Raw genomic sequence first — 15,999 nt, 5'->3', positions numbered from 1 at the left:
CCCGTCGGATCTGTCACCTCCTACTGGCCAGCAGCTGTCCCATCAGATCTGTCACCTCCTACTGCCAGCAGCTGTCCCGTCGGATCTGTCACCTCCTACTGCCAGCAGCTGTCCCGTCAGATTTGTCACCTCCTACTGCCAGCAGCTGTCCCGTCGGATCTGTCACCTCCTACTGCCAGCAGCTGTCCCGTCGGATCTGTCACCTACTGCCAGCAGCTATCCCGTCAGATTTGTCACCTCCTACTGCCAGCAGCTGTCCTGTCGGAGCATTCACCTCCGACTGCCGGCAGCTGTCCCGTCGGAGCTGTCACCTCCGACTGGCCAGCAGCTGTCTTGTCGGAGCTGTCACCTCTGATATCCAGCAACTGTCCTGTCAGAGCTGTCACCTCCAACTGTCAGCAGTTGTCCCGTCGGAGCTGTCACCTCTTACACCCAGCAGCTGTCCCGTCGAAGCTGTCACCTCTGACTTCCAGCAGCTGTCCCGTTGAAGCTGTCACCTCCAACTGGCCAGCAGCTGTCCCCTCAGATCTGTCACCTCCAACTGCCAGCTATTGTCCTGTCGGAGCTGTCACCTCCGACTGGCCAGCAGCTTTCCCCTCAGATCTGTCACCTCCAACTGCCAGCTAATGTCCCGTTGGAGCTGTCACCTCCGACTGGCCAGCAGCTGTCTCGTTGGAGCTGTCACCTCCGACTGCCAGCAGCTGTCCCGTCGGAGCTGTCACCTCCGATTGCCAGCAGCTGTCCCGTCGGAGCTGTCACCTCCTACTGGCCAGCAGCTTTACCCTCAGATATGTCACCTCCAACTGCCAGCTATTCTCCCGTCGGATCTGTCACCTCCTACTGGCCAGCAGCTTTACCCTCAGATCTGTCACCTCCACCTGCCAGCTATTGTCCTGTCGGATCTGTCTCCTCCAACTGGCCAGCAGCTTTACCCTCAGATCTGTCACCTCCAACTGCCAGCTATTGTCCCGTCGGATCTGTCACCTCCTACTGGCCAGCAGCTTTACCCTCAGATCTGTCACCTCCACCTGCCAGCTATTGTCCTGTCGGATCTGTCTCCTCCAACTGGCCAGCAGCTTTACCCTCAGATCTGTCACCTCCAACTGCCAGCTATTGTCCCGTCGGATCTGTCACCTCCTACTGGCCAGCAGCTTCACCCTCAGATCTGTCACCTCCACCTGCCAGCTATTGTCCTGTCGGATCTGTCTCCTCCAACTGGCCAGCAGCTTTACCCTCAGATCAGTCACCTCCAACTGCCAGCTATTGTCCCGTCGGATCTGTCACCTCCTACTGGCCAGCAGCTTTACCCTCAGATCTGTCACCTCCACCTGCCAGCTATTGTCCCGTCGGATCTGTCACCTCCTACTGGCCAGCAGCTTTACCCTCAGATCTGTCACCTCCAACTGCCAGCTATTGTCCTGTCGGATCTGTCACCTCCTACTGGCCAGCAGCTTTACCCTCAGATCTGTCACCTCCAACTGCCAGCTATTGTCCCGTCGGATCTGTCACCTCCTACTGGCCAGCAGCTTTACCCTCAGATCTGTCACCTCCACCTGCCAGCTATTGTCCTGTCGGATCTGTCTCCTCCAACTGGCCAGCAGCTTTACCCTCAGATCTGTCACCTCCAACTGCCAGCTATTGTCCCGTCGGATCTGTCACCTCCTACTGGCCAGCAGCTTTACCCTCAGATCTGTCACCTCCACCTGCCAGCTATTGTCCCGTCGGATCTGTCACCTCCTACTGGCCAGCAGCTTTACCCTCAGATCTGTCACCTCCAACTGCCAGCTATTGTCCCGTCGGATCTGTCACCTCCTACTGGCCAGCAGCTTTACCCTCAGATCTGTCACCTCCACCTGCCAGCTATTGTCCTGTCGGATCTGTCACCTCCTACTGGCCAGCAGCTTTACCCTCAGATCTGTCACCTCCACCTGCCAGCTATTGTCCTGTCGGATCTGTCACCTCCTACTGGCCAGCAGCTTTACCCTCAGATCTGTCACCTCCAACTGCCAGCTATTGTCCCGTCGGATCTGTCACCTCCTACTGGCCAGCAGCTTTACCCTCAGATCTGTCACCTCCACCTGCCAGCTATTGTCCTGTCGGATCTGTCACCTCCTACTGGCCAGCAGCTTTACCCTCAGATCTGTCACCTCCAACTGCCAGCTATTGTCCCGTCGGATCTGTCACCTCCTACTGGCCAGCAGCTTTACCCTCAGATCTGTCACCTCCAACAGCCAGCTATTGTCCCGTCGGATCTGTCACCTCCTTCTGGCCAGCAGCTTTACCCTCAGATCTGTCACCTCCAACTGCCAGCTATTGTCCCGTCGGATCTGTCACCTCCTACTGGCCAGCAGCTTTACCCTCAGATCTGTCACCTCCACCTGCCAGCTATTGTCCTGTCGGATCTGTCTCCTCCAACTGGCCAGCAGCTGCATGTGAGTCCGAGTGAGGATCACTGACTAGTCTGACGAAGTTTCTCCTTCCCTTATTTACATGGTTTCCCACGAGTCATGTAAGATTGTACTTTCCGCAATACCGAAATATTACAAATATTCTCTGGCAAATTTTTTTTTGGATACGATATTTGAGCCTTGGCTAAATCATTCTCGTCAGAAGTTAGGTCTGCATATAATTGCATGATTTTTGGCTCGTCCTACACTATAAAAAAATGTGTAATGGGTTTCTAAGGACTATCATTTTAGATAGTCCTTGGAAACCCAGTTGCCAATGATATTACTTGTAAAATTTGAAGACAAGGCTTAGTAATATATGCAATTTTAAAAAGCTCTACCTTGTGTTTTACTAGTGATATCGTTGGCAGTAGGGTTACATGGATTTTCCTTGTAAAAAGTACAAACAATTGTTACAGTGTTTTCACTTCAGAAACTGACAGGCGCTCTCCGCAAATATACAGAAATTATTTCGCCCATTGCTTATGAAGAGTAGAAAAAATCTCTGGAACCGCTGTATAGCTACTCAAGGATCATAATTTTTAAGGAGATATCATCGGATTGTATTTTTTTTCCTCCAATAAATATGACTAATATAGAAATCAATTTTTTGGCCAATGCTTCATCCCGTGGTGCCTGGTGCAGGTCCGCTATCATGGTTTGTGACTTCACGCTGGCCATCTTCGATCCACCATCTTGAAACCGCCATTTTGTTTTTCCACCATTTTGTTTTAAAGACTTTCCGCCATTTTGAATTATGGCATCATCGTTGCAATTTTCGTGAAAAAAATTATAAAAATTTAAATAATTAAAATATTATTTAAATCATACACCTACATCATGGAACTCGAAGTCCTCGGTTCGAACCCAGCTGTCTGATTGACCTCCCACCAGTAATTACAAGGTATATATATCGCCAGCTAGTATGATGTCATGTCCGCCATATTGTTTTCGTCTGCTGGAGGCAGCCATATTGTTTTAGTTTGCTGGAGTGCACTGCCGCCATGTTAGTAAAATTTGGTACCCACTAAAGCACAGTAATCATTTATTATTACTGTGGCACACACCATCTTAAAAATTGGATGCCATCTTAAAATTTCGTAATTATTTAGCTATAAATTCGGGACTAATTCCTTAAGTCATAAAAAATCTGCAATCAATATACTGATTGATTCAATCGATTCCTGTCCTTTGTTCGATACTTGATTGATAAAAAATAATAATTACAATATAAATGGTGGGAAGTTCTAAAATAAGCTTCAATTCTCTTACTACCAGCCTCTACTAAGCCGATGATGACATATTGACCGCCATCTTGAAAATTCTTAGTAATTAACCTAGAACTTCGGAAAAAGTCCAAAAATAATCAAAATAGATGGATTACTGTCCTTGATTCTATCCTTGGTCAATGCAAAAATGTGACAGTTTCGAGGAACAAAACCCCACAGTTATTTTACAAAACAAAAATTTTATTACATTAATTCTACACTATTACAAGTACAAAAAAAAACAAGGAAATTACTAAAGTCTTGAGTGTTTCTTAATTTCTGCATATGCTGCCCACGAATTAAATCAATTCTTTGACAAGTCTTTATATGTATTTTTAGTTTATCAGGTCAACTCATTAAGGGGCGCAACAACAGCAAGGGTATTTTGCCCCCCCTCTGAAACCTTGAATTGGGGGCAAACGGGGGCAAAGAAAGTGCTGTGTGATTAATTTTTATATAATAAAACTGCTTAAATGGCACCATTTTCCACCTTGAAACAAAATTTTCCCGGGGAAAGACCCCGGACCCCCCACTTCAAGAGGGGGAGATCGATGATTCTTTATAAAAAGGTATATTGCCCCACCTTTGGAAATTTAGTAGTTGCGCCCCTTAACTCATTGGTACACCACAGTTTTCACACAGAGAAGAATGATCGGTTTTTATTAAAAGGAAAGTGGTATATTTCATGACTTTTTGCACTTGGAATATTTGCTTATGTTTTGCCACAGAATATACATTTTGATTCGGATGAATGTTTAACCAGTCTTTTGCAAGAAATGATTCAATATTCCATAGTGTATAATCTGACAACACCTGTTGAACTGATATTTAATTCGGTCAGAATTATTATTACAATTGTGTATTACATAATCACGAATTTGCCAGTTTTTGATGTCACAATACGCACAGTTGGGTGATGGAACACTGTCAGATGCTGCTTCCTTTATCGATGTCACTGGCACTGTTGACAACCACTGTAACTGTTAAATGTAAACCTCGGAAGTCTTCAAGGTCTGCTGTGCGGAAGATATTGCACATATCGAAATCTCCAGAAGTGCTGGGAAGTAGGTGTAACTGTTGACGCCGTTGCGATCGGGCTATGCGCTGTTGATGGTAGACCTTTCATCAAGATCGACGTCAATAGTGGTAATGATACCTTCGAAATCTCAACAATAGCCAGACACTGGACTATTGTGTTAGAAAAGTCTAACCATCCGATCCGCACAGCACTGCAGCGAGAGGTGCAGGTCCTTATGATTGTATTATTTTCCCGGAGCAGATTTCATAGTGTCGATTTAGGTTATCAAGACGTATAATTAGTTTATTACATTTTATGCACCGAAACAGTATTCTTGGAGCATCATTCGAACATCCACTTCTCTCATGCCGACGATCATTGTAAGTTTTTGTGAATAAAGCATTACAGTATTGGCAGTGGTGCGATGAACGTTCGTCGTCCGTTGAAGTCCACAAAGTTGCTGGCGAAACTTCCGCTGATGGAACAGCACCTCTTGTTGTGTCCTCTGCAGCCGGTATCGGGATCTCCGACTCCATAACGTCGCTACCATCGTGGTCTCCGCCGCAGATAATAAACTGTCCATCAAGATCGACATTGGAACAGTAACTAAATCTCACGTAACTTACTGAAGAGAGCTGATCCGTACTTCACCGCGGCCAGAGGTGGACTGAGGGTCCTGTCGACTGGACTTCGCTTATTTACCCAAGGCTTACTTTTATACTACTTGAGCCAAAACAAAGACTTTTTTAAATTAATTTTTTACTAGGTTGAAATGAAGGTACCTTAAAAATCTATAAAAAGAAACACAGAGCTTCAAATGTTAAGAATTTATTAAAAGAATGCACCAATACATATAAGGTTAAGGCATTAAGCATTTTCGTCAGCAAAGTCTTTAATGTTGTACGGACTGCCATGTCAACTGTGGGGGCTGTTCCAACTGGTTCGCAGGTCACGGGCTCAGGAACACAGGTTTCCGACTGGACATCTTCTTCGGCAACGACTGTTTCGAAGAGACATGGACGACGACGTCTGTGACCACGGCTGCGAATTGGCTTTGCCTCGGTGTTAGTTGGGACAGGTTCACTGCCTGAACTACGATGAGATGCACGTGGTTTGGGAATCTGTTAAGATGCATCGCAGGTCGCAACATGTCGCAACACGTCCATTTTTGGTGTTGCACGTGCTGGCGAGGTGACTACCTTATTGATGCTGGCATGTAGGATTCTGTGTTGTCTTATGTGATAGATAGCAAAGTTTTCAGGTTCGCAGCAATATAGTAGCTGCTGGGTCGGTTCGTAGGACACAGAAAAGTGCGAAAACCGACAGTGCTGAGCGCCTCCATCACAGGTTTTCGTATATGTGTGCAGATATCCAGCTTTTCAGATGCTGAACTCGATACTGCTGAAGATAGGTCTTCCGCTCACATACACGTTGGCAGGATGAAAAGAAAACATCTTCTTGCAGGTCGAACGAAAACTGAAGGCACAACCGGTTGCACGTTTTTATACACGAAGGCTCCTACTTACACTGCTAGATTCCGCATTAGCTGCGAGTTTGTACAGGCACATACGCGTTCAAACTTGTCGTGTAGCTTCACATTGCACTAAGCTTTGGGAAGGTAAGGAAATCCGTAGTTCTGTCTGCATGCATTTCAACTGGTGCTTCACACAATTGGCTCAGACATTTATTCTGCTCAGGTCCTACGACATAAATGATAGCATGCAGTAGCAAATAGTCTAGAGTGTATTTCACTTGATGGTGTAGAATTTTACCTTCGTTCCACTCCAGGCCATGGTAGTATTTGCATAGCCATTCGTTTAAGCATTTACATTTTTCGTCCAATAATTTCCAGTGTTACAGAGGCCGGAAGGAGTGTTTTCCTGTTTGGGAAAGTCAACCATCATTAACGGAGCCTTGGTTTTGAAACTATCGGGATTCAGTATCGGCGACTGTCTGCGTCCATAGGATGCTTGCTGAAACATGGCATACATTTGATATGTGAGAAGAAATCTGCTGTTTTCCAAGTTTATTTTCATATCAACATATGGGTATATGTCGCTGTTTAAAACTATATTTACATTACATATTTGATAGTTATCGGATGTGGAGTGGCTCACTACTGCATAGAGTTGTCTTCTGGTATGAAGTCTGACGATGATGTATCATGGATTTTCCGTAGCAAGGCTGGACTTTTGTATCAATTTGATACGCTGATATCTAACTGTTATGCCAGAATAAGTTTCCAGGCTCCGAAATCGGAATGGTGCTTCAATGTTCTTGCCATTTTCTACGTTCTTAAGCATCTTTATTAGTTCAACTGTTATCACTTGTATGTGAGGCAGTATCCACTGTAGTGTTAGCGAGACATCCTGTAGGTTTTCTGCAGCAGCGACAGTTTTATTAATGCGCATGTTGGCTAGAAGACGTACGAGCTCTTGTTTCGAATTAATGATTATATGCTTCCAGTCTTCAGAGAATCCAAGAAGCATGAAAAGAGGAATTCCAAATTCGAACTTCCCATCGGCATAAACAGGAAGCTTATATTCATTCTCGAGAGCCCAGCCAACCAACTTTGCAGCAGACTTTCGTTTGTCGTGAGCGAAAAGTAATTTTTTATAGCAGATGTTATGCTGATATCTCTTGTAATACGCTCGATTAGATACAGAATACAAGTGCAGGATATTGTCGTCGTTGTTGGATGCATGCCATCTGTTTTTGCCAGGGTGCCTCTTATACATAGAAATAAAAGCGAAGGTAAAATACAGATATCCTGGTGCTGAACAGTAATGCATACTTTTGAAGGTAGTGTGTACGGCCCGAGCAGGAAAATCTGGTACTTGTGGAGTTTGTATTTTCGTAATGTGGTCATCAAAAATGACTGAGTCTTCAATTTTTAGGATTTCATCTTCTATATATATTCGGCACTTGTGCAACACTAAAAAGTAACTTTACGCTGTCAGGCAATACGTTTTAATTTATAAATTTTCGGTGTCACAAAATGTTTGTCCATCCCTTCAAGTGCAGACGTAATGTAATTTATTCGTCTTGAAAATACACTAAAATTCCTCGCTGATCAACGATTTTGACGACTTAATGTGCACACTTCACGACAACTGGAACATAAATGATCCTTTGTGGCACTTCGATCAGTATATATCCTGGCGAGACCATTGGCGAAAACTCTTGCAGCATGTTGCTTAGTCTTCCGTCGAGATACGATATACGTTTCACTTGCCAAATTACAACTTATTCTTATGACATTCACGGGCAATATATTTACTGCATGTTTGGATTCGTACGTTATTTCTGCATCATAAACCTTTGGTTCGAATTCGAGGATCATACCTATGGTCCAAGGTTTCTTAAAGAAGACATTTTCACTGAATGTTAAAATGATTTTTTGAGAGTTTGGATTCCCATGCAATTGAAATCCTACATCATGTGGTAACTTTTCCCTTATGTAATTTGTAATGTCCTCAATTTCGTAAAACCCAACAATTAACTGTATTTATTGAGTGATCCCATCACTTTTCAGGAAGCAGATCTTGCAATTTTATTCATTAATATTCGGTATGGCATTATACGTTTGAAAATCTACGAGTCCAATACACCATTAACCATTTAAATACGGAAGGAAATGGACTGATTGTAGCTTAGTTGCGTGACCTGTAAATCTAAGTGTTATTGAAATGACAATTTTGTTTTCATTTTTTGTACAGATGTTTTATAAGCTAAACATTTTTTTTGTTACCAAACATTTTTTTTTGTTAAAAAGCGAATGCACAATTGACAGTTAATTTATTTGGTTATGCATCTGTTTGGTTTCTTAATTATAGAACAATTTAGTAGTCCGGCCAAGGCATTGTCTAGGTTCTGGCGGAGGGCTTATAGTTCCAAAACTGTCGTAGTACTCAGCCCTTTTTTCAGACATTTTGTACGCTACTTATTTCGTTCCATGACCCTTAAATAAGTCTAAATTAATAATGGCTCACTCATATAAAAAACCATAGCACCTGATATTATTATTCTAATAAACATAACTAACTTTAAATTAATTTTAAGTTCGCAGTCAGATCTTCCATGGCAGGCACGAAAGTTCACAGTGCTTGAGAGGGAGTTTGAACATAGTCCGTCCAAATGGTGAGTGCTGGGGATCGAACCTAGATAACAATCTGTGGTCATGGAATATTTCACCCGTAAGACCTGGTCTTGGCTCATTTGCTCAAAGGATCATTACTTTAGTGCTGATCATTATCTAGTGTGACCTAGCTTGATTTTAGAAATACACAATAATTAAACCTTAATGCCACCTTGGAAGTCACAATTACAAAACAATGATAAAAAATAACATCATATAGAATTAAAATAGCTACTGATTTTAGGTTGAGTGAGAGAGACAATTAAGAGAATTTAAAAAAAACTCGCAATATCTAGATGCACCGATTTACCAGCTACTGTGCTCAAATTCTGTGTACGTAGCTGTACATTACTTTTATAAAAAATAATGTTGTAAGGAAATTTAAAAAAAATCTGTATAGAAAGTGTCTTATTAAAATGATTTTAAACGATTAGTAAAAACTTAATTGTCGATAAGGTTTAAAAACTTTAATTTACAGCTGGTTGCTGATAAAACAGTCATAGTGTATAAATGTATTTGATATTCAAATATCATGATCTCAGTTCTAGCTTGGAAACTGTGTGATCGATTCAATCTACACATTGACAATTTAATTTATGAAACCTTTCTTTGAAGGCCAGAATTACTACACCTCTCTGGGAGTTATCACAATAATCTACCAAAATAATAGTAGGTGAATATAGCCGGTATGGGGACAGGGGCTGGGGGCTGGGGATCCGGGGATCCGCAGCGGCCATCTTGGATTACGTCACTTCCGGCCGCCATCTGGGATTACGTCACTTCCGGCGGCCATCTTGGATTACGTCACTTCCGGCCGCCATCTTGGGTTACGTCACTTCCTGTCGCCATCTTGGATTATGTCATTTCCGTTCGCCATATTGGATTACGTCACTTCCGGCCGCCATATTGGATTTGACTTTAACCTTTGACCCCGACGACCATTTTGTTTTCTAGAACATTCCACCTTATTATGACATCATGTCTGCCATCTTGAAAATCCTTATTTATTATCCGATTTTAACTTAAAAAAATAAAAATTAATAATTTAATTTTAATTAAATGTTACAATTATCTAGCACCACACTCCTATACATTACGTTTACATCATCGAGCGCCCCACTCTTCTACATTACGATTACATCATCGAACACCCCACTCATCCCTGTCGCAATTTTTCGTAACACCACCATCTTTAAAATAAATTTATTATAAAAACAATAATCTAAACCATTATTGTCTGCTGGAGGCAGCCATCCTGGATTCCGCCATATTGATTTCATCCGATGATGTCATCACCATCCTAAAGCACCTTAGTGTATGTAAGGCCGACTTTCTATCCCGTACCAATGTTGTTATGATCCTTATAGACCATAAAATCCTCAGTCATTTTGTTGTTGTGACAACCATTTATTCTTAAAGGCATAATCATTTACAGGTTTTAACTAACATATATGTTATTATTTCATTGCTGCGGATGCGATAGTAAAGTAATTATAATTTTAAAAAATATAAATTTACTACTCCATCTTAGCGGACCAGAAATTTTTCAGAGTCCGTGTTTGCGTACTCGTGTTTAAAAGCTGCATGGAAGCAGATATTTTTAATGTCAGCCTATAATTACATTTTACCATTCTCTAAGACTTTTATAAGTATTAGTACCTTGGATGATATAGGTGTTATGTTAAAATAATAAACAATTTGACGGAAGCACATTCATAGAAAAGGACGCACAATCGGAAGCGCAATCAACAAACAGGAAGCACATTTGGAAGCACTATCAACAAAAAAGGAAGCACATTTGGAAGCACAATCAACAAAAAGGAAGCACAACCGAACATTTTACGTTTCAACTTAATGTCTGATCACTATAGTGTATATGATGCACTTACAACACTCACCTCAGGCATTACCTACTGCCACTACGAGTTGCACTTCATATCAAATGAAAATAGTATTTTTTTAAGTCGTGGCAAGAAGTCGAAGTAAATAAAATATCAAAAAAATATTAAACACTATTTAATAAAAAAAAACACACAATCCTTCGCACCATCTTCTCCCCCTTGTTAACAGAATAGGTAACATTCAGAAGGCGTTACCGACCCTTTTCACAACACCCCGCTCCGCAGTACTTTCCATACTAGCATCAAATACTTTGCCCACACAACTATACAAGCACCACACAGCTCCAAAGTCCTCCACAGTCAGAGTGGAGGTGTTCACAGGTACATCTGCGATGTCTTCCCTGGACACTTCGTCTTCATCCATCGCAAGAGCTTCTTCCCGTCCGCTAGCCTCCTGACAGCACGCATAGAACTCATCCTCAACAATCTTCTCATAGGTGGCCCGACACATCTTACTAGCTCTGTTGATAACTACGAATGATACATCCTAAGGCTGCAATTGTTCAACTGTCCCCACCCCTCTACCCTTTCTATTCCAGTCCTGTTCGTGCGTCCCAAGCACACTCTTCACTGACGCACGGCCTTTGACGTCAGCAGACCTACCCCCTCCCCGTCACCCTGAACCATCCACACCCCAAATAGCTGCGTCATTTAGACCTGTCGCCACGCGTCCCCAGCCTCCTAATATCATTTTAAGCACCTTCGACGAACATCCCGACCTCTCGTAACTAGTGAAAAGGTTCAAACAGTTCATAAATAAATACATTTTTTATTTTTTTAGACTTGCATTTATTAATATAAAAATTTACAACATTTCAAAACATTAAAATTTATATGACATCAGTCGATTTTATTCAACTGATTTTCACATTTATCGAATCCTAGCCACTTCACAAACAAGGGATCATTTTTCTAATACATCAATTTTTCTACTTAATAATCGCTTGGGTACTTGGTAGGCTGAATTTCTTCCCCATAGAATCCGCCACGTATCGCCGAACCTCGTAAATCTTCCAAGTAGTAACATCTCGGATGGTAATTACGTATTTTAACAACACAGAATATTTATATCGACCATTTATAAATACACACAAAATATTCAATTTTAGCTCTAAGTTTTATAACGCCTAGTTTATTTGCATCAAAATTAATAGTTTCCAGGAGAGAGTTATCTTTTACATTAACAGACACCATGCAAGTTTTTCTGTATTTTCTGTAACATATAAATCCACATATAACTCCCTTTTGCTGCGAACTCCCTTCACATGACTTCCTTTAGAGCAGGAATAAATCACTCATCCACCCCTCCTTTATCTCGGTGATCATAGTTGAATTATTTATTTCGAACAAGGCTAGAAGACTTCTTGGCTACAAAGCTACAAGCTACAAGGTTCCAATCGGCTACGAGTCTACAATACTACCAGGCTACAAGACCACGAGGCTACAAGGATACATCAAACACATAGAAAAAAATCTGGGTATAAAAATACTAACTCAGCAAATTTAAAGCCTACTGTAGAGCAGAAATATCCCTGAAATATGTATTTTATGCTTCCTACAAGACCAAGGGGTTTTGAACCATTACATATTCAGCCCTGGCTACAGGCTTGACAACAGACATTCAATGAAACGGGCACACATTTGCATAAAACATTCAACTCAGTAGGATACGATATCTAGGATACATTAGCTAAAATACTAAAGGAAACGATAGGATCCAGCTCCAGCCGGCTACAATGCCTCCAACCACATTTGGCTCCAAATGATTTTAGTTACAATGTAGCACGTACCTGCCACAATTGACGTCAAGACGTTATTATGACTCTCCATTTTGTTAGTCATTTATTACGAATTTTACATCTTTAAGTTAGAAGTTGTTCTACGAGAACACAACCCTAGCTAGAAATTAGATTACAATAAATAAAACAAACTTTTTTATCCAAAGTATAATTTGGTTTTTCACTTTTATACACATGCAGACAAAACAAGTTATTGCTGTATGTAGCATACATTTCTTATTTCACGAAGTATAGAGCATATTTGTTTGGTATTGGGTAAATTTTCTTCATTTTTGCGAGGCAAGTAGAAGTCTTAACATATCTACCAATAGGTTAGAATATTTCCATGTGGCATAATAAATATCTTCGGCTTCTAACATCTTACGTAAATTTTCATTACTTATACTTTTAAGACCTCTAAAGTTCCGTTTTTAATACCAGCCTCAAAGCCATTAAAATTGTAATCACCCCACTGACCATCATAGGCCTAATCTGAATAATTTAGTTTAATAAGTCGTTTCCATCATTTTGGTCTCAACACTTTATCACAGTATTCGATCTTGTGAGCTTCAAGTTCTTAATCATTGTTAGTTCTTGTAAGCTTCAGGTGAATCATAGCAGTCTTCGACCTTTTCAGCTTTAGGCTGTTCTATAGTGCTCTCAATTTCATGGAGGCGACTAGAACTTGGTGTAATTTTTTTTTAATTTCCCATGAAAATGCTACTTTCTTCGTTAACTTTTAATTCCAAATAATTAACAAGACCTGGGATAGTACTATTAGAATCATCATCTTCACATTTCTCGTGATCATTATAGTCGTCTAATATTTTGCTACCATTTCACTTCCTTGCTTTTATAGACACACAATTCTTAACATTAACCAGACCTCAAGGAGGGAGAGAATCATGTTACAAACGAGTGTTTCTCGGCTGTACTTAGCCTATTTAACGAATGAGTAATGGATATTTTTATTCAAGTACCACCTGATTAAAATGCGGAAATTTCTTATTTGGTGTCAGGAAATCACAATACAAACGGATATCTCTCAATATATTCCAAGACCAATACAAAAAATAAAACTTAATAAAAGATGTATGACTCAAGAAAATCTGGAAGCACATTCCATTAAATTAATTTATCAACTCAGAATCATTCCTCTAAAAGAATACAGACGTGTTTTTTACTAATGTGAACACACATTTTAAACACTAATACTCATATTTCAAACACATCTCAGCATATGTCAAACAATTATCCACACAATTCACAAAAACCGCATATTTCAAGACCAAGAACAGAAGTTTGAAAAATGATATTTTCTCTTCTAGAGCGACTCGTGATGTTACAATCATCTGGTTTTCATCGATGCTATAGATGTTTATGCAGGCACGAGGATTCTGTTTCTCGAACAGAGGTATCTGGCGAAGTGGATTGGGAAACTCGTTGTTAGTGAAGTTGAACTTCCCCTCCAAGTCATTGTAGCACTGATTAACATGCTCAGATGCTCACCCGCATTTAACTTGACCAGAATTGCACACTTAAAACATATGTGCTCATCTAAGAAATTACAGATTGACCACCGCATATTTTTCTTTGATGCAGGTAGGTATTTCGATGTAGGAGCTAGCTCGAAGTGGATCAAGCTTGTTAATGAGTAGTTGTAGTCGCCATAAACAGACCATCCGGACCCCTTTCATAATTAGTATTCTTCCTCTTTACATAAATCTTAAAGATGTATTCAGTAATGACATCCTCCACTTCACGAACTGCAAAGAGTGGAACATTCGTGGTTTTGAAGGCCCTATTGTCTTCACACGTACCCACTGGGTTTTCACAATTGCGCTCAAGCACGATGTAATACTTGAGTGGACCATCCTCTTCAATTTCCTCTAGAAGTTGGCTTATTAGTTTAACCTTGATAGAGTCCAAGTATGTACATGTGTCCTTGACAGAACTGGTATTATTTTCTACCACACAAGTATTCAAGTTACCCCAGATTCCCACTTCTGCAATGATGAAGTCGTGGATGTTGGCCAAAAACCGCCTCTGTCACCAGCAATGTTCGGCTGGTGCTTGGCTTAGGTATGACTACAGGCTTAAGCGCGGTCATTCTCTGCTTCTTAGTTGATAGTGGATCAAGACCCTTGCACACTTTGGTATGTGCTTTCAACTTACCAGCCCTGGCGAACACTTTAGCATAGTTCCCACACGAATACATTTTATGGCTAGGGGTGAGACCGCAAGCCGTCTTCTCATGATGTGTGACATGGCTGGAGTTTTCGAAGGTTTTGAAGCAGAAGCTACACCAGGTGACTGAAGTCGTAAGGGCAGCACCAGTACATGTTGTAAGATATTACCGCAATTTATCACTGCGAGCAACCATCTTTCCACACAGATGACACTGCTTGAGGTCATGTTGCTGGTTGTCAGCACACTGACGTTCATAACGGTAGCAGTTATTAGCTGCCGTATAGGTAGCAGGGAAGAAACGTCATTTCTGAATGGTTGATGTCATCACAACAATCGGTAGTCTGTGCTCAATGCACGTAACACACGAAGGAAGCCCGATGTACGGAGAACTATAACAGAAGTCTTAAGAAAACAATGTAGCTACCCATTACATGAAAATGTTTGCATACATAACTTCAAACCTACAAACTACAGCTTCAACAAACCAATCCTTAAGTTAGCAATACCTTACCCCCCGAAAAAAAATCTAAAAAATCACTAAAATGTTAAAGTACTGTATCTGACAAGTTACACAGAAGTAGTCAAAAAATATTCAAAGTCCTGGTAACTGGTAACTTTTACAAATTTTTAAGTACAGAGAAGCATTTAGCTGAAAAATATTCAAAGTCCACACAACCCCCTCTCCACACAAATGTTTAAGTACAGCGAAGCATTTAGCTGAAAATATTCAAAGCCCTATATAGTTACATTTTCAACAAAATATTAAGTACACAGAAGCATTTAGCTCAAAAATATTCAAAGTCCGCACAACTCCCTCTCCACACAAATGTTTAAGTAAAGAGAAGCATTAAACTGAAAAATATTCAAAAGCCCGCACAGCTACATTTTCACACAATAGTTTTAAGTACACAGAAATAGCTAGCAGAAAAAAATTTTTAAAGTTCTGATAGCTAACAAAATTATTTTAAAGATCATATAGATAGCTATCTAAAAAAGGGGGGGAAAATGAATACACAGCCTCAAATCCACTCATTTACACGAAATCCAAAAAATTAACCCACAAACTACAACTAATCATATTACCCCCCAATATAACAAAGAAGCCCCTTGCTTGAAACCAACCAAACATAAAAATTGTTACAATTTTAGTTCAAAACGTAGCTCATGTGCAGGTTTTCAAAACTCCTGATTTTCGGTAGGTATGTGATGTGTGAAGGGGTATGGGGTAAAAACATGTAGCAACCATGCAACAAGTATGA

At 40.9% G+C, this 15,999-nt stretch overlaps 1 protein-coding gene across 3 annotated transcripts in view; it reads left to right on the top strand.

Moving 5' to 3' along the window:
• The window catches only part of LOC134540169 (acetylcholine receptor subunit beta-like), a 105,340-nt gene that overhangs the window by 36,382 nt on the left and 52,959 nt on the right, over window positions 1–15,999 (top strand). The gene's annotated exons all lie outside the window — the stretch shown is intronic.

The sequence above is a fragment of the Bacillus rossius genome, chromosome 16 (genome assembly GCF_032445375.1).
Source record: "Bacillus rossius redtenbacheri isolate Brsri chromosome 16, Brsri_v3, whole genome shotgun sequence".
Lineage (NCBI taxonomy): Eukaryota > Metazoa > Arthropoda > Insecta > Phasmatodea > Bacillidae > Bacillus > Bacillus rossius.
Note: the sequence above shows the minus strand (reverse complement) of the source record. Positions and strands in the feature narration are given on the sequence as shown.